Raw genomic sequence first — 19394 nt, forward strand, 5'->3', positions numbered from 1 at the left:
GTATGGTGGGGTCACATTTCATTCTTTTTCCATGTGAGTATTCCGTTATTGCAGCACCATTTGTTGGATTTTTGTTCATTCATTTGTTTTGTTTTGGGGAAGTGCATGGTGGGCCAGAAATAGAATCCAGGTCTCCCACATAGCAGGCGAGAATTCTACCACTGAACTACCCTTGCGCCCCTGCATCCCATAGGTTTTGATATGTTGTATTCTCATTTTCATTCATCTCCAGATTTTACCTATTCTCTTGTAGTTTCTTCTTTGACCAACTGATAGTTTGTATTATTTAACCTTCATATATTTGTGAAAATCCTGATTCTTTGGTGATTATTGACTTCCAGATTTCACCCCATTTATAGTCAGAGTGCATCTTTTTAAATTTATAAAGACCTGTTTTGTGCTCCAGCATATGGTCTATCCTGGAGAACATTCCATTAGCACTAGAGAAGAATGTATGATATCCTAGTGTTTTGAAGTATAATGACAATATATGTCTGTTGTCACTAATTCTTTTATCACATTATTTAAGTTCTCTATTTCTTTATTGATCCTCTGTTTGGTTGTTCTTTCTGTAGAAGAAAGTGGTGTAGTGAAGCCTCCCACTATTATTGTAGCACTGTCTATTGATCCCTTCAGTTTTGCCAATGTTTGCCTTACGTACTTTGAAACACCTTAACTGGTGCATGTGCTGGTTTGAAAGAATTATGTACCCCGAGAAAAGCCATGTTTTAATCCAAATCCAGTTTTGTGGGAGCAACTTTTCTTTTAAACCCTATTCAGCACTCGTGCATTGAAAACTTGGTTAGATTATATCCACAGTAATATGACTCACCCAACTGTATTAACCTTGGATTATAGGGAGATGTGACTCCACCCATTCCAGGTGAGTATTGAACAGTTTGCCAGAGTCCTTCAAAAGAAGCAAGCATTTTTAAAAGAGCCACGATGTAGAGAGACCACGCCACCAGAGACCTTTGGAGATGAAGAAGGAAAACGCCCCCTGGAGTGCTTCATGAGACAAAAAACCAAGAGAGAAAGCTAGCAGACACTGCCATGTTCAATTCACCATGTGCCTTTCCAGTTGAGAGAGAAATTCTGAATGTCATTGACCTTCGTGGACCAAGGTATCTTTCCCTGGGTGCCTTACACTGGATATTTCTATAGACTTGCTTTAGTTAAAAACACAAAATATCCTCTCAGGAACAATTAGGCCAGTACTTGCTTGACCAAACAACCAGAGACCATAAACTAACCAAGTTACCTAACCATTGAGTTATGAACCTAACCATCACAGAAAGCCATACAGAATAACACCCACATTCTTCCCATACAGTTTTATCAAATCTTAATATTTTACTATATTTGCTTCAAATTCTATTTTATAGAGATTAATATTTCATGTAACATTGAAACCCTTACATACTCCAATCTCATTCCTTCTCATGCTCCCTCTCCACCTTCTTTCCCTAGAAGTAACCACTATCCTGAATTTGATGTTTATTTTTCCTATGCATTTAAACAAGTATTTATTGATATATATATATACATAAAATGCATACAAAAAGTACACATATCGATAGAGGGAGGAGGGCTGGGGACATAAATGAAATCAGAAAGAAAGATAGATGGTGTTCTAGTTTGCTAGCTGCTGGAATGCAATATACCAGAAACGGAATGGCTTTTAACAAGGGGAATTTAATGAGTTGCTAGTTTACAGTTCTAAGGCCGAGAAAATGTCCCAGTTAAAACAAGTCTAGACTTCCGGAGAAGATGGCAGCTTAGTAAGACGCACGGATCTTAGTTCCTCCTCCAGAACAGCTACTAGGGGAGTAGAAACGATACAGAACAGCTCCCAGAGCCACGACAGAGATCAAAAAGACAGTGTACCCCATCCTGGAACGGCTGACTGGCTGAGAGAACCCGCTCCGGTGAGATCGCCAAGGGGCGCAGGCTTCACCGGGCGGGGCGGCAAGCGGCCGGAGTTCCTCCCTTCCCCCTTCCGGGGCCGGCTGGGAGAATTGGACAGGCGGTCCCCTCAAGCCGCGGCGGCTGGCGTCCACACCACGCACGGCCCCCCAGACCAACTGAGAGAATTGGATCGGAAATCCCCAGGCCGCGGAGAACGGTGACGGGGGGGGGGCCCTTCCAAACACGTGACTACCCGGGAACGGTGCGCTCTCCTGGGTGGGCCGCAGCTGGTGCCCACCCGCCACACTTGGCACCCCGACTAGGAAATTCGGATGGGCGCTGTTCTGGGCTGCGGCAGCCGGCGACCCTCCCTGCGTTCGGACCCCGGGGCTGGCGGGCACGATTCCAAGCCGCTCCAGTTGGCGAACCTCCCCCACGGCGAGAGTTTTCCAAACTTAAAAGAACCACAGCACCTTTTACTGGTGGGACCCGCAGACAAACGTGTGCCACGAGCGCCACCTACTAGGCAAGATAAGAAAAACAGATCCCAGAGATTTCACAGAAAAATCTTCCAAATTGTTGGGTCCAGCACCCAGGGAAATCTGACTAAATGCCCAGACGCCAGCAGAAGATAACAGATCACGCTCAGAAAATTGAAAATATGGCCCAGTCAAAGGAACAAACCAATAGTTCAAATGAGATACAGGAACTGAGACAAATAATGCTGAATATACGAACAGAAATGGAAAACCTCTTCAAAAACGAAATCGATAAATTGAGGGAGGACATGAAGAAGACATGGGCTGAACAAAAAGAAGAAATAGAAAAACTGAAAAAACAAATCACAGAGCTTATGGAAGTGAAGGACAAAGTAGAAAAGATGGAAAAAACAATGGATACCTACAATGAGAGATTTAAAGAGACAGAAGATAGAATTAGTGATTTGGAGGATGGAACATCTGAATTCCAAAAAGAAACAGAAACTATCGGGAAGAGAATGGAAAATTTTGAACAGGGTATCAGGGAACTCAAGGACAATATGAACCGCACAAATATGTGTGTTGTGGGTGTCCCAGAAGGAGAAGAGAAGGGAAAAGGAGGGGAAAAACTAATGGAAGAAATTATCACTGAAAACTTCCCAACTCTTATGAAAGACCTAAAATTACAGATCCAAGAAGTGCAGTGCACCCCAAAGAGATTAGACCCAAATAGGCATTCTCCAAGACACTTACTAGTTAGAATGTCAGAGGTCAAAGAGAAAGAGAGAATCTTGAAAGCAGCAAGAGAAAAACAATCCATCACAACCAAGGGAAACCCAATAAGACTATGTGTAGATTTCTCAGCAGAAACCATGGAGGCTAGAGACAGTGGGATGATATATTTAATTTACTAAAAGAGAAAAACTGCCAACCAAGACTCCTATATCCAGCAAAATTATCCTTCAAAAATGAGGGAGAAATTAAAACATTCTCAGACAAAAAGTCACTGAGAGAATTTGTGACCAAGAGACCAGCTCTGCAAGAAATACTAAAGGGAGCACTAGAGTCAGATACAAAAAGACAGAAGAGAGAGGTATGGAGAAGAGTGTAGAAAGAAGGAAAGTCAGATATGATATATATAATACAAAAGGCAAAATGGTAGAGGAAAATGTTATCCAAACAGTAATAACACTAAATGTTAATGGACTGAATTCCCCAATCAAAAGACATAGACTGGCAGAATGGATTAAAAAACAGGATCCTTCTATATGCTGTCTACAGGAAACACATCTTCGACCCAAAGATAAACATAGATTGAATGTGAAAGGTTGGGAAAAGATATTTCATGCAAATAACAACCAGAAAAGAGCAGGAGTGGCTATACTAATATCCAACAAGTTAGACTTCAAATGTAAAACAGTTAAAAGAGACAAAGAAGGACACCATGTACTAATAAAAGGAACAATTAAACAAGAAGACATAACAATCATAAATATTTATGCACCGAACCAGAATGCCCCAAAATACGTGAGGAATACACTGCAAACACTGAAAAGGGAAATAGACACATATACCATAATAGTTGGAGACTTCAATTCACCACTCTCATCAATGGACAGAACATCTAGACAGAGGATCAATAAAGAAATAGAGAACCTGAATATTACTATAAATGAGCTAGACTTAACAGACATTTATAGGACATTACATCCCACAACAGCAGGATACACCTTTTTCTCAAGTGCTCATGGATCATTCTCAAAGATAGACCATATGCTGGGTCACAAAGCAAGTCTTAACAAATTTAAAAAGATTGAAATCATACACAACACTTTCTCGGATCATAAAGGAATGAAGTTGGAAATCAATAATAGGCAGAGTGCCAGAAAATCCACAAATACGTGGAAGCTCAACAACACACTCCTAAACAACGAGTGGGTCAAAGAAGAAATTGCAAGAGAAATTAGTAAATACCTAGAGGCGAATGAAAATGAAAACACAACATATCAAAACTTATGGGACGCAGCAAAGGCAGTGCTAAGAGGGAAATTTATTGCCCTAAATGCCTTTATCAGAAAAGAAGAAAAGGCAAAAATGCAGGAATTAACTGTCCACTTGGAAGAACTGGAGAAAGAACAGCAAACTAATCCCAAAGCAAGCAAAAGGAAAGAAATAACAAAGATCAGAGCAGAAATAAATGAAATTGAAAACATGAAAACAATAGAGAAAATCAATAAGACCAGAAGTTGGTTCTATGAGAAAATCAATAAGATTGATGGGCCCTTAGCAAGATTGGCAAAAAGAAGAAGAGAGAGGATGCAAATAAATAAGATCAGAAATGGAAGAGGAGACATAACTACTGGCCTCACAGAAATAAAGGAGGTAATAACAGGATACTATGAACAACTTTACACTAATAAATACAACAATTTAGATGAAATGGACGGGTTCCTGGAAAGACATGAACAACTAACTTTGACTCAAGAAGACATAGATGACCTCAACAAACCAATCACAAGTAAAGAAATTGAATTAGTCATTCAAAAGCTTCCTAAAAAGAAAAGTCCAGGACCAGACGGCTTCACATGTGAATTCTACCAAACATTCCAGAAAGAATTAGTACCAACCCTGCTCAAACTCTTCCAAAAAATTGAAGTGGAGGGAAAACTACCTAATTCATTCTATGAAGCCAACATCACCCTCATACCAAAACCAGGCAAAGATATTACAAAAAAAAGAAAACTATAGACCAATCTCTCTAATAAATATAGATGCAAAAATCCTCAATAAAATTCTAGCAAATCGTATCCAACAACACATTAAAAGAATTATACATCATGACCAAGTAGGATTCATCCCAGGTATGCAAGGATGGTTCACCATAAGAAAATCAATTAATGTAATACACCATATCAACAAATCAAAACAGAAAAATCACATGATCATCTCAATTGATGCAGAGAAGGCATTCGACAAGATTCAACATCCTTTCCTGTTGAAAACACTTCAAAAGATAGGAATACAAGGGAACTTCCTTAAAATGATAGAGGGAATATATGAAAAACCCACAGCTAATATCATCCTCAATGGGGAAAAATTGAAAACTTTCCCCCTAAGATCAGGAACAAGACAAGGATGTCCACTATCACCACTATTATTCAACATTGTGTTGGAGGTTCTAGCCAGAGCAATTAGACAAGAAAAAGAAATACAAGGCATCAAAATTGGAAAGGAAGAAGTAAAACTATCACTGTTTGCAGACGATATGATACTATACGTCGAAAACCCGGAAAAATCCACAACAAAACTACTAGAGCTAATAAATGAGTACAGCAAAGTAGCAGGTTACAAGATCAACATTCAAAAATCTGTAGCATTTCTATACACTAGTAATGAACAAGCGGAGGGGGAAATCAAGAAACGAATCCCATTTACAATTGCAACTAAAAGAATAAAATACCTAGGAATAAATTTAACTAAAGAGACAAAAAACCTATATAAAGAAAACTAAAAAAAACTGCTAAAAGAAATCACAGAAGACATAAATAGATGGAAGGGCATACCGTGTTCATGGATTGGAAGACTAAATATAGTTAAGATGTCAATCCTACCTAAATTGATCTACAGATTCAATGCAATACCAATCAAAATCCCAACAACTTATTTTTCAGAAATAGAAAAACCAATAAGCAAATTTATCTGGAAGGGCAGGGTGCCCCGAATTGCTAAAAACATCTTGAGGAAAAAAAACGAAGCTGGAGGTCTCGCACTGCCGAACTTTAAGGCATATTATGAAGCCACAGTGGTCAAAACAGCATGGTATTGGCATTAAGATAGATATATCGACCAATGGAATCGAATAGAGTGCTCAGATATAGACCCTCTCATCTATGGACATATGATCTTTGATAAGGCAGTCAAGCCAACTCACCTGGGACTGAACAGTCTCTTCAATAAATGGTGCCTAGAGAACTGGATATCCATATGCAAAAGAATGAAAGAGGACCCATATCTCACACCCTATACAAAAGTTAACTCAAAATGGATTAAAGATCTAAACATTAGGTCTAAGACCATATAACAGTTAGAGGAAAATGTTGGGAGATATCTTATGAAACTTACAATTGGAGGCGGTTTTATGGACCTTAAACCTAAAGCAAGAGCACTGAAGAAGGAAATAAATAAATGGGAGCTCCTCAAAATTAAACACTTTTGTGCATCAAAGAACTTCATCAAGAAAGTAGAAAGACAGCCTACACAATGGGAGACAATATTTGGAAATGACATTTCAGATAAAGGTCTAGTATCCAGAATTTATAAAGAGATTGTTCAACTCTTTATAAAAGACAGCCAACCCAATTACAAAATGGGAAAAAGACTTGAACAGACACCTATCAGAAGAGGAAATACAAATGGCCAAAAGGCACATGAAGAGATGCCAATGTCCCTGGCCATTAGAGAAATGCAAATCAAAACCACAATGAGATATCATCTCACACCCACCAGAATGGCCATTATCAACAAAACAGAAAATGACAAGTGCTGGAGAGGATGCGGAGAAAGAGGCACACTTATCCACTGTTGGTGGGAATGTCAAATGGTGCAACCACTGTGGAAGGCAGTTTGGCGGTTCCTCAAAAAGCTGAATATAGAATTGCCATACGACCCAGCAATACCATTGCTGGGAATCTACTCAAAGGACTTAAGGGCAAAGACACAAATGGACATTTGCACACCAAGGTTTATAGCAGCGTTATTTACAATTGCAAAGAGATGGAAACAGCCAAAATGTCCATCAACAGATGAGTGGCTAAACAAACTGTGGTATATATATACGATGGGATATTATGCAGCTTTAAGACAGGATAAACTTATGAAGCATGTAATAACATGGATGGACCTAGAGAACATTATGCTGAGTGAGTCTAGCCAAAAACTAAAAGACAAATACTGTATGGTCCCACTGATGTGAACCGACATTCGAGAATAAACTTGGAATATGTCATTGGTAACAGAGTCCAGCAGGAGTTAGAAACAGGGTAAGATAATGGGTAATTGGAGCTGAAGGGATACAGACTGTGCAGCAGGACTAGATACAAAAACTCTAAAATGGACAACACAATAATACCTAATTGTAAAGTAATCATGTTAAAACACTGAATGAAGCTACATCTGAGCTATAGGTTTTTTTTGTCTTTTGTTGGTTGTTTTTTTTTTGTTTTACTATTATTATTACTTTTATTTCTTTTCTCTATATTAACATTCTATATCTTTTTTGGTTGTGTTGCTAGTTCTTCTAAACCGATGCAAATGTACTAAGAAACGATGATCATGCATCTATGTGATGATGTTAAGAATTACTGATTGCATATGTAGAATGGTATGATTTCTAAATGTTGGGTTAATTTCTTTTTTTCCGTTAATTAATAAAAATATATATATATTAAAAAAAAATGCAAGCCACACAGTGGGAGAAGATACGTATGTTTCTCTAGCAAAGGAATCATATCCAGAATATGCTAAGAGCTCCTAGTAATTGATAAGAAAAAGAGAGGCAACCAAATAAAAAAAGAAATGGGCCAAGGACTTGACTAGGCAAGTCACACACAGAAAAGATATTAAAAAACATTAAAAGGTGCTTGATTTTACCAGACACCAAGGAAATGCAAATTTAAACCATAATGAGATGCCGCTAACAGAGACTAGTTGAAATATAAAAGTCTGACAATATGAAGGGTTAAGGGCTCTCATATATTACTATGGTTGTGTGAACTGTTTCAAATACTTCAGATTGGCAATATCTACTAAAGCTGGACATACACATGCTCAGCAATTCTACTCCTAGCTATTTATTCAATAGAATTAAGTGCGTGTATGCTTGCACTTAAAGACAGAAGCAAAAATGCTCATAGAAAGCTTTATTCAGATGAGCCAAAAATTGGAAACAACTCAAACATCTTCAAAAGTAGAAGCAATACACAAGTTGTGGTATATTCATCAGTGGAATTCTTTATAGCAATGAAAAAGAAAAATAAACTACTAGTATGTATGGTAACATGACTAAATCTCACAAACATGGGTGAAAGAAAGCCAATGCAAAAGCAAATGTATTGCCAGATTCCATTTATATAAAGTTTTAAAGTAGGCAAAACCAATCTATGTTGCTGTTACCTAGTTACCTTTGGGGTTAGGGTGTATTGACTGGGAGAAGCGCAAGAGAGCTTCTGGGGTTCTGGCATTTTTTATTTCTTTACGTACATGGTGAAAATTTGTCAAACTATTTTTATGATATGTGTACTTTTTGCATGAATTATATATATATATATATATCAATAAATACATTGTTTAAATGCATAGGAAAACTAAACATCAAATTCAGGATAGTGGTTACTTCTGGGGAAAAAAGGTGGAGAGGGAGGATGAGAAGGAGTGAGATTGGAGTATGTAAGGGTTTCAATGTTACATGAAATATTAATCTCTGTAAAATAGAATTTGAAGCAAATATAGTAAAATATTAAGATTTGATAAAACTGTATGGGAAGAATGTGGGTGTTATTCTATATGGCTTTCTGTGATGGTTAAGTTCAAAACCCAATGGTTAGGTAACCTGGTTAGGTTATGGTGTCTGCTTGTTTGATCCAGCAAGTACTGGCCTGGTTGTTCCTGTGAGGATATTTTGTGGATTTAAATCACCAGTACGTTGACTGCATCTATGGTTGATTACATCTACAATCAACTAAGATTGCCTTCAACAATGACTGAAGTCTCATCCAATCAGTTGAAGGCCTTAAAGGAGAACTGATGATTTCAAAATCAGAAGGAAGAATTTCCATCTCTCCTTCAGCCAGCCACCTTCTCCTGATGAATTCCCTCCTGGGAAATTCATTGAAATCTTCACAGAGCTCCCATCTTGCAGCCTGCCCTACAGAATTCAGTCTTGCCCATCTACATGTGTGAGTCTATTTCTATTTTTAAAAATCTCATGTACATAAATATACATATATGTATATCCTGTCAGTTCAGTTTCCCTGAAGAACCCTGACTAAAATCCTAATATACTGACTAATAATTCATATTATATTTCAGAAGAAAATTTTAAAAGTAGTAGAAGATTCAGAGAATGTTTTTTATCCATTGATTTTTTTTTTCTCATGGGCAGGCACCAAAAATTGAACCCAGGACTCCATCATGGCAGGCGAGAACTCTGCCTGCTGAGCCACCATGGCCCGCCATATCTGCTTATTTTTTAAAAGGTTATAATATGAAACGTACACTAGAATGCCAATATTGTGTGTGAATATACCATATATACACATATGCTGAAAAAATTAAAATATTAAAACTGATTACCTTCAGGTGGTTGGAATTCTTGGTAATTTTATTTTCTTTGTGATCTATGGATTTTTCTAAATTTTCTGCGAAGTGTTTGTAGTACTTTCATAATCAGGAAAATCACGCTTTAAAAGAAATTACAATTTCTTTTGTAATTTGAACGATATGACTTATGGGCTATCTTAATGTCCTTTATGCTAAAACAGATTGGCTTAAACAATGGGAATTTATTGGCTTATGGTTTTGAGGCTAGGAGAAGTCCAAAATCAAGGCCCAGCAAGGTGATGCTTTCTCCCAAAGACTGGCATTCTGTTCACATGACAATTCACATGTCAGTGTATTACTCTCCTTTCTTGAAGGATTTCATTGACTTCCAGCTTCTAGCTGTTCCCCATGGTTTCTCTCTCTTGCTGTGTCTGGATTTTATTCTTTTTATAAAGGACTCCAGTAAGCTGAATCAAAGGCTGACTTGACTCAACTAGAGATGATACCTTAATGAAATGACATCTTTAAGAGATCCTATTTACAATGACTCCACATCCACAGGACCAGGGGTTGGGACCTGAACATGCCTTTTGTGGGGGGACATGATTCAACCCCACCATGGGCTTTGTCTTTTTTTTTTCCCAGTTTTATTGTAATATATTCATATACCGTACAATCCATCCAAAGTATACAATCAGTGGCTCACGGTATTATCACATAGTTGTGCAGTCATCACCACAATCAATTTTAGAACATTTTCATTACTCCAAAAAATATCACTGTTCTGGAATCTGTAGTTATCTTTCCTGCTTCTTCATTTTTGCCCATGCTATTTTAGATTCACTTCCTCATTACTATTCATCTACCTCATTGTTAAAAACTGGGTTCAAATACTCCTCCTCCTTGAGGCTTTCTTTAATTCAACTTTAATGGATTTAATCTCTCCTCATTACAAATTGTTTGTAACTTTATATAATATTTATTTTTTCTAAAAAAAATTAATTTGGGTACCTACTATGTACCAAGAGCATTTATTATTTCATCTAATTTTCACAACTCTTTAAAGTACATTTATTAGCCCCCTTTACAAACAATGAAACTAATGCTTAAAAAAGTTAAGCAACAAATACATAAATGTAGAATAGACAAACCTACCCCATGTAGAAGAATTCCAAATAATTTACGTAGATACTCTGCCCTCAAGCAGGTGGCACCTAACTCCCTGCTCCTTAACTGTGGGTTGCTCATAGTGATTTCCTTCCAATGAGTACAGTATGGAAATGGGGCAGACAGAATGACTTTCCTGTGGGGAAACCTGACAAACATTAATCCAGCCAGGTGATCAAGGTTAACATCAGTAGTACTAAGTCATGTTGATATATGTATGTGATGAAAATGGTACTTTATTTTTCCTTTCTTCCTCCCCACAACATATAATCCCAGTCTAATCATGAGAAGAATATCAGAAAAATCCCAGCTGAAGGACATTCTATGAAATACTCAAGCAGTATTCCTCAAAACTGTCAAGGTCATTAGAAACAAGGAAGTCTGATAAACTGTTACAGGCAAGAGGAAGGAGCTAAGGATTCATGCAGACTAAAGGTAACGTATTATCCTGGATGGGATCCTGGAAAAGAAAAAGGACATGAGTTAACCACTAAAGAAACCTGAATGAAGTATGGACTTTAGTTAATAGTAATGTATCAATATTGGGTCATTAATTGTTTACAACCATTATATTGGGGCACAAATTGTTTACAATTAATATAACATTAATATACTATTAATAATAGAGGATTCTCGCCCACCATGCCAGAGGCCCGGGTTCAATCCCTGGAGCCTGCCCATGCCAAAATAAATAAATAATATTAATAGAGGAAACCGGGTTTGGGGTAAATGGGAACTCTCTGTACTATCTTCCCAGTTCTTCTGCAAATCTAAAATTGTTCTATACTTATAAGTTTATTTTATTAAAAAGCAAGTAACTTACCTGTTCTAGTTTGCTAGCTGCTGGAATGCAATATACCAAAAATGGAACGGTTTTTAAAAGGGGGAATTTATTAAGATGCAAGTTTACAGTTTTGTGGCCATGAAAATGTCTCAATTAAAGCATATCTATAAAAATGTCCAAATTAAGGCATCAACAAGAGATTATCCCCACTCAAGAAAGGCTGATGAAGTTCAGGGTTTCTCTCTCAACTGGAAAAAGACATGGCAAACATGGTGACATCTGCCAGCTTTCTGTCCAGGATTCTGGTTTCATGAAGCTCCCCCAGGGGTGTTTCCCTTCTTCATCTCTGAAGGCCTCTGGCTGCACCAGTTCTGGTGGATCTCATGGCTCTCTCCTGGCTCTTGTGGGTTTCGTGGCTCTGAAGTGTTTTCCAAAAATTCTTCCCTCTTTAAAAGGATTCCAGTAAACTAATCAAGACCCATGTGGAATGGATGGGGTCACATGTCCCTCTAAGCACCCACAATTGGGTGAGTCACATCTCTGTGAAGATAATCTAAACCAGTTTCCAACCTACGGTACTGAGTAGGGATTAAAAGAAATGGTTGCAGCCCGCCCGCCCTCCTCTCCCTCTTTGTCCGCCGGCCCGGCGCGGCGCTCACGCCAAGCCAGCCAGCCCGCCTGCCCTCCTCTCCCTCTTCCCCCTTCTGCTCTGGTGGCGCTCCATCCGCCATCTTATCCTTCCCTTTCTCCTCCTGCTCCGGCGGCTCTCAAACCACCACCGTGCCCTCTTCCGCCTTCACTGGCTCCTCCGCCACCGGCCTCAACAGCCTTGCCACCCTCACCTTTCCTCCTCCAGAACAGCTACTGGGGGAGTGGAGACGATACAGAGCAGCTCCCGGAGCCACGACGCAGATCAAAGGGACGGCGTACCCCATCCTGGAACGGCTGACTGTCCGGGAGAACCAGCTCCGGTGAGATCGCCAAGGGGCGCGGGCTTTCCCGGGTGGGACGTCAAGCGGCCGGAGTCCCTCCCTTCCTCCTTCCCAGGCCAGATGGCAGAATTGGGCAGGCGGTCCCCTCGGGCTGCGGCGGCCGGCGACCCTCCCTGCGTTCGGACACCTGGGCCGGCTGGCACTCTTCCAAGCCACTTCCGCTGCCGAACCTCCCCCACGACGAGAGTTTTCCAAAGTTAAAGGACCCACAGCAGCTTTTACTGGTGGAACCCGTAGACAAACGTGTGCCACGAGCGCCACCTACTGGGCAGGATAAGAAAAACAGATCCCAGAGATTTCACAGAAAAATCTTCCAAATTGTTGGGTCCAGCACCCAGGGAAATCTGACTAAATGCCCAGAGACCAGCAGAAGATAACGGATCACGCTCAGAAAATTGAAAATATGGCCCAGTCAAAGGAACAAACCAATAGTTCAAATGAGATACAGGAACTGAGACAAATAATGCTGAATATACGAACAGAAATGGAAAACCTCTTCAAAAACGAAATCGATAAATTGAGGGAGGACATGAAGAAGACATGGGCTGAACAAAAAGAAGAAATAGAAAAACTGAAAAAACAAATCACAGAGCTTATGGAAGTGAAGGACAAAGTAGAAAAGATGGAAAAAACAATGGATACCTACAATGAGAGATTTAAAGAGACAGAAGATAGAATTAGTGATTTGGAGGATGGAACATCTGAATTCCAAAAAGAAACAGAAACTATCGGGAAAAGAATGGAAAATTTTGAACAGGGTATCAGGGAACTCAAGGACAATATGAACCGCACAAATATGTGTGTTGTGGGTGTCCCAGAAGGAGAAGAGAAGGGAAAAGGAGGGGAAAAACTAATGGAAGAAATTATCACTGAAAACTTCCCAACTCTTATGAAAGACCTAAAATTACAGATCCAAGAAGTGCAGTGCACCCCAAAGAGATTAGACCCAAATAGGCATTCTCCAAGACACTTACTAGTTAGAATGTCAGAGGTCAAAGAGAAAGAGAGAATCTTGAAAGCAGCAAGAGAAAAACAATCCATCACAACCAAGGGAAACCCAATAAGACTATGTGTAGATTTCTCAGCAGAAACCATGGAGGCTAGAAGACAGTGGGATGATATATTTAATTTACTAAAAGAGAAAAACTGCCAACCAAGACTCCTATATCCAGCAAAATTATCCTTCAAAAATGAGGGAGAAATTAAAACATTCTCAGACAAAAAGTCACTGAGAGAATTTGTGACCAAGAGACCAGCTCTGCAAGAAATACTAAAGGGAGCACTAGAGTCAGATACAAAAAGACGGAAGAGAGAGGTATGGAGAAGAGTGTAGAAAGAAGGAAAGTCAGATATGATATATATAATACAAAAGGCAAAATGGTAGAGGAAAATGTTATCCAAACAGTAATAACACTAAATGTTAATGGACTGAATTCCCCAATCAAAAGACATAGACTGGCAGAATGGATTAAAAAACAGGATCCTTCTATATGCTGTCTACAGGAAACACATCTTCGACCCAAAGATAAACATAGGTTGAATGTGAAAGGTTGGGAAAAGATATTTCATGCAAATAACAACCAGAAAAGAGCAGGAGTGGCTATACTAATATCCAACAAATTAGACTTCAAATGTAAAACAGTTAAAAGAGACAAAGAAGGACACTATGTACTAATAAAAGGAACAATTAAACAAGAAGACATAACAATCATAAATATTTACGCACCGAACCAGAATGCCTCAAAATACGTGAGGAATACACTGCAAACACTGAAAAGGGAAATAGACACATATACCATAATAGTTGGAGACTTCAATTCACCACTCTCATCAATGGACAGAACATCTAGACAGAGGATCAATAAAGAAATAGAGAACCTGAATATTACTATAAATGAGCTAGACTTAACAGACATTTATAGGACATTACATCCCACAACAGCAGGATACACCTTTTTCTCAAGTGCTCATGGATCATTATCAAAGATAGACCATATGCTGGGTCACAAAGCAAGTCTTAACAAATTTAAAAAGATTGAAATCATACACAACACTTTCTCGGATCATAAAGGAATGAAGTTGGAAATCAATAATAGGCAGAGTGCCAGAAAATCCACAAATACGTGGAAGCTCAACAACACACTCCTAAACAACGAGTGGGTCAAAGAAGAAATTGCAAGAGAAATTAGTAAATACCTAGAGGCGAATGAAAATGAAAACACAACATATCAAAACTTATGGGACGCAGCAAAGGCAGTGCTAAGAGGGAAATTTATTGCCCTAAATGCCTATATCAGAAAAGAAGAAAAGGCAAAAATTCAGGAATTAACTGTCCACTTGGAAGAAGTGGGGAAAGAACAGCAAACTAATCCCAAAGCAAGCAAAAGGAAAGAAATAACAAAGATCAAAGCAGAAATAAATGAAATTGAAAACATGAAAACAATAGAGAAAATCAATAAGACCAGAAGTTGGTTCTATGAGAAAATCAATAAGATTGATGGGCCCTTAGCAAGATTGGCAAAAAGAAGAAGAGAGAGGATGCAAATAAATAAGATCAGAAATGGAAGAGGAGACATAACTACTGACCTCACAGAAATAAAGGAGGTAATAACAGGATACTATGAACAACTTTACACTAATAAATACAACAATTTAGATGAAATGGACGGGTTCCTGGAAAGACATGAACAACCAACTTTGACTCGAGAAGAAATAGATGACCTCAACAAACCAATCACAAGTAAAGAAATTGAATTAGTCATTCAAAAGCTTCCTAAAAAGAAAAGTCCAGGACCAGACGGCTTCACATGTGAATTCTATCAAACATTCCAGAAAGAATTAGTACCAATTCTCCTCAAACTCTTCAAAAAAATCGAAGTGGAGGTAAAACTACCTAATTCATTTTACGAAGCCAACATCACCCTCATACCAAAACCAGGCAAAGATATTACACAAAAAAGAAAACTACAGACCATTCTCTCTAATGAATATAGATGCAAAAATCCTCAATAAAATTCTAGCAAATCGTATCCAACAACACATTAAAAGAATTATACATCATGACCAAGTAGGATTCATCCCAGGTATGCAAGCATGGTTCAACATAAGAAAATCAATTAATGTCATACACCCATATCAACAAATCAAAGCAGAAAAATCACATGATCATCTCAATTGATGCAGAGAAGGCATTTGACAAGATTCAACATCCTTTCCTGTTGAAAACACTTCAAAAGATAGGAATACAAGGGAACTTCCTTAAAATGATAGAGGGAATATATGAAAAACCCACAGCTAATATCATCCTCAATGGGGAAAAATTGAAAACTTTCCCCCTAAGATCAGGAACAAGACAAGGATGTCCACTATCACCACTATTATTCAACTTTGTGTTGGAGGTTCTAGCCAGAGCAAGTAGACAAGAAAAAGAAATACAAGGCATCAAAATTGGAAAGGAAGAAGTAAAACTATCACTGTTTGCAGACGATATGATACTATACGTCGAAAACCCGGAAAAATCCACAACAAAACTACTAGAGCTAATAAATGAGTACAGCAAAGTAGCAGGTTACAAGATCAACATTCAAATATCTGTAGCATTTCTATACACTAGTAATGAACAAGCTGAGGGGGGAATCAAGAAACGAATCCCATTTACAATTGCAACTAAAAGAATAAAATACCTAGGAATAAATTTAACTAAAGAGACAAAAAACCTATATAAAGAAAACTAAAAAAAACTGCTAAAAGAAATCACAGAAGATATAAATAGATGGAAGGGCATACCGTGTTCATGGATTGGAAGACTAAATATAGTTAAGATGTCAATCCTACCTAAATTGATCTACAGATTCAATGCAATACCAATCAAAATCCCAACAACTTATTTTTCAGAAATAGAAAAACCAATAGGCAAATTTATCTGGAAGGGCAGGGTGCCCCGAATTGCAAAAAACATCTTGAGGGCAAAAAACGAAACTGGAGGTCTCGCGCTGCCGAACTTTAAGGCATATTATGAAGCCACAGTGGTCAAAACAGCATGGTATTGGCATTAAGATAGATATATCGACCAATGGAATCGAATAGAGTGCTCAGATATAGACCCTCTCATCTATGGACATTTGATCTTTGATAAGGCAGTCAAGCCAACTCACCTGGGACAGAACAGTCTCTTCAATAAATGGTGCCTAGAGAACTGGATATCCATATGCAAAAGAATGAAAGAAGACCCATATCTCACACCCTATACAAAAGTTAATTCAAAATGGATCAAAGATCTAAACATTAGGTCTGAGACCATAAAACAGTTAGAGGAAAATGTAGGGAGATATCTTACTAAACTCACAATTGGAGGTGGTTTTATGGACCTTAAACCTAAAGCAAGAGCACTGAAGAAGGAAATAAATAAATGGGAGCTCCTCAAAATTAAACACTTTTGTGCATCAAAGAACTTCATCAAGAAAGTAGAAAGACAGCCTACACAATGGGAGATAATATTTGGAAATGACATATCAGATAAAGGTCTAGTATCCAGAATTTATAAAGAGATTGTCCAACTCAACAACAAAAAGACAGCCAACCCAATTACAAAATGGGAAAAAGACTTGAACAGACACCTACTAGAAGAGGAAATACAAATGGCCAAAAGGCACATGAAGAGATGCTCAATGTCCCTGGCCATTAGAGAAATGCAAATCAAAACCACAATGAGATATCATCTCACACCCACCAGAATGGCCATTATCAACAAAACAGAAAATGACAAGTGCTGGAGAGGATGCAGAGAAAGAGGCACACTTATCCACTGTTGGTGGGAATGTCAAATGGTGCAACCACTGTGGAAGGCAGTTTGGCGGTTCCTCAAAAAGCTGAATATAGAATTGCCATACGACCCAGCAATACCATTGCTGGGAATCTACTCAAAGGACTTAAGGGCAAAGACACAAATGGACATTTGCACACCAAGGTTTATAGCAGCATTATTTACAATTGCAAAAAGATGGAAACAGCCAAAATGTCCATCAACAGACCAGTGGCTAAATCAACTGTGGTATATACATACGATGGAATATTATGCAGCTTTAAGACAGGATAAACTTATGAAGCATGTAATAACATGGATGGACCTAGAGAACATTATGCTGAGTGAGTCTAGCCAAAAACTAAAAGACAAATACTGTATGGTCCCACTGATGTGAACCGACATTCGAGAATAAACTTGGAATATGTCATTGGTAACAGAGTCCAGCAGGATTAGAAACAGGGTAAGATAATGGGTAATTGGAGCTGAAGAGATGCAGACTGTGCAACAGGACTAGATACAAAAACTCAAAAATGGACAGCACAATAATACCTAATTGTAAAGTAATCATGTTCAAACACTGAATGAAGCTGCATCTGAGCTATAGGTTTTGTTTGTTTGTTTTTTTGTTTTTGTTTGTTTGTTTTTTTTGTTTTTTTGTTTGTTTTTTTGTTGTTTTTTTATTATTATTATTACTTTTATTTCTTTTCTCTATATTAACATTCTATATCTTTTTCGGTTGTGTTGCTAGTTCTTCTAAACCGATGCAAATGTACTAAGAAACGATGATCATGCAACTATGTGATGATGTTAAGAATTACAGATTGCATATGTAGAATGGTATGATTTCTAAATGTTGGGTTAATTTCTTTTTTTTTTCCGTTAATTAATAAAAAAAAAAAAAAGAAAGAAAAAGAAATGGTTGCTTCCACGAGATGAATCAGGATTAAAACACGGCTTTTCTGGGGCACATAATCCTTTCAAACCAGCACATTACACTGATTGATATGGTTACTAAATGCCCAAATTTGAAGACCAACCCAGAAGACGTCAAATCCTATGCTTCTTCCAATACACAATACCATTCCAACGGTACTCTTTCTAGGATTATATAAATTGTATAGACAAATATTGCACATATAGAATGTATAGATTATATAGGCATTGTATATATAGATTGTAGAGATTATGTAGAGACTGGGCAGAAAGAGTGCTCTTTCTTTCATTTTTGTGCCTGGCACAGCACTGGTGTTCAGAAGACCAGTTTAAGTAAATTACTCACAGAAAGTCACAGAGACCTAATGAATCTGAAATTTAGAGACCTTGGTTACTTTCAGCTTGCTGCCTTACTCTCCTCGGAGAGGCCAGAAATTGGCCCTGAACCCAGCCTTATTCAGTTCTACAAAGGTCCTTTGCTGCCATCTGCGGGTAAGTAAGAAGAGTTGACCTGTCCTGCTACAACTCGGGAGGTTGAGAGGAGTAAAGCGCTAATTAAATTACACAACATGTTGTCACATATATAACTGAACAGATTCATTCGACACCTGTTCAAGGCCAACGCCCTAATTTTCTCCGACGACTGCAGGCCCTCCAAACCCGGTATTAACACAGGCTCGTAAAATTCGCAGACCTCCTTGATGCCCCATCTCAACAGGTATAGAACTGATTCCTACTGCCTGTCTCCCAGAACCCAAACCGGCCCACACAGTGCAGCAGGAAAACACCGATCAACTTCACAAACCAGAGACCCCCACCTCCAAGATGCCCCATTTTCACAGGCCCCCAAGACTCCTTACACTACCTTGCAAACCTCCTCCATTAGGGCAAATGAGGGCCCTAACCCAGACGTCCCCACAAAGAGGCTCAAGTTCCAGCCCGTAAACGTCGGGAGAGCCCCAGCCAGGCCTCGGAGCTCTCAGGTTAGTGCTTTGGCCCCTGCCGAGGCT

The 19394-nt window shown here is 38.6% G+C and overlaps 1 long non-coding RNA gene across 2 annotated transcripts in view; it reads right to left on the minus strand.

The window, feature by feature from the left end:
• The window catches only part of LOC143673382 (uncharacterized), a 41852-nt gene extending 22529 nt beyond the window's left edge, over window positions 1-19323 (minus strand). The window contains exons 1-2 of one of the 2 annotated variants that reach the window (XR_013170343.1): window positions 10860-12234; window positions 9738-9844 (exon numbers count right to left, since the gene is read on the minus strand). This is a non-coding gene — a long non-coding RNA (uncharacterized LOC143673382). Of the gene's footprint in view, window positions 1-9737; window positions 9845-10859; window positions 12235-19249 lie in introns of those variants that run through there. The other variant, XR_013170342.1, reaches the window with a different exon arrangement.
• Window positions 19324-19394: the final 71 nt, after the last annotated feature.

Source organism: Tamandua tetradactyla, chromosome 2 (assembly GCF_023851605.1).
Source record: "Tamandua tetradactyla isolate mTamTet1 chromosome 2, mTamTet1.pri, whole genome shotgun sequence".
Taxonomy (NCBI): Eukaryota; Metazoa; Chordata; class Mammalia; order Pilosa; family Myrmecophagidae; genus Tamandua; species Tamandua tetradactyla.